Source organism: Limulus polyphemus, unplaced genomic scaffold, assembly GCF_000517525.1.
Source record: "Limulus polyphemus unplaced genomic scaffold, Limulus_polyphemus-2.1.2 Scaffold5482, whole genome shotgun sequence".
Taxonomy (NCBI): domain Eukaryota; kingdom Metazoa; phylum Arthropoda; class Merostomata; order Xiphosura; family Limulidae; genus Limulus; species Limulus polyphemus.
The window spans coordinates 65,500-66,709 of NW_013671092.1; positions in this window are offsets into that span (position 1 = coordinate 65,500).

Genomic DNA, 1,210 nt, shown 5'->3' on the forward strand with positions numbered 1-1,210 from the left:
AAATTCCAAAACAAACAAACAATCTACGACTTTTACGTTCGTTTGAGTATTTGTTATTAAGCACAAAGCTACATAATGTTCTGTTCGAGACCCGATTTTTCGCGTAAAAAGCCCTCAGACTTACCACTGATATTACGAAGCATCGGGATGTTAATAAATGTATGTCTTGAATTTAAAAGGAACGTATTTCAGATAAAATCGAATTTATTTTCGTTTTCTCCTGATGTTGGCACTAGCCAAATTGGCCAGGTGCCAAGAGCAAAAAACTACAATAAGTAAGCCTATTCTCCTGTATCAAGGACGATTATATGGAAGATAAGAATATGATAAAATTCAATAAATAAGTTTATCTCAAACCAGTTTAAAATCTTTAAAAAATACACAGTCTGCACTGTAATTGTATTCAGTTGATGAAGCCACTACAGAGAAATTGGCGGAATATATAAAAAAAAATCCCAATCACCATTGTATACATCATATGGCAACACAAGTGTTCTTGCATGCCGGGCTGCGGATCAGAAAATCCAATGTACGATTTTGGGAGGCCTGTGTTTGGTTTGTTTTGAATTTCGCGCAAAGCTACACGAGGGCTATCTGCGCTAGCCGTCCCTAATTTAGCAGTGTAAGACTAGAGGGAAGGCAGCTAGTCATCACCACCAACCGCTAACACTTGGGCTACTCTTTTACCAACGAATAGTGAGATTGACCGTCACATCATAACGCCGCCACGGCTGAAAGGGCGAGCATGTTTGGTGGAACGGGGATTCGAACCGGCAGGTTGAGAGTCTAGCGCCCTAACCATCTGGCCATGCCGGGCCGGAGGCCTGGGACAAAGAACACAAACGAATTCACTTCATCATATATAGGCTGAACGTTGGTCAATGTTTAACGTGCCGGAATATGTTTGTGTATCTTAGGTTCCGAGAAATCGTGTTCTACACTCTAGTGTCGTGGGTAAGTTTTAAATGTGACGGTAAAGTCCCACTATTTTGTCCGGCAAGGGTAGTCCAAATGTTGGCGGTGGGTGTTGTTGACTAGCTGCCTACCGTTTCAAAATTAAGGGTTGGTAAAAGAGTAGCCCAAGAGTTGGTGGTGGGTTGTGATGACTAGCTGTCTTCCCTTTAGTCTTACACTGCTAAATTAGAGACGGCTAGCGCAGATAGCTCTCGTGTAATAATGGTTGGAGACGGCTTGAATGGGTAATGAAGAA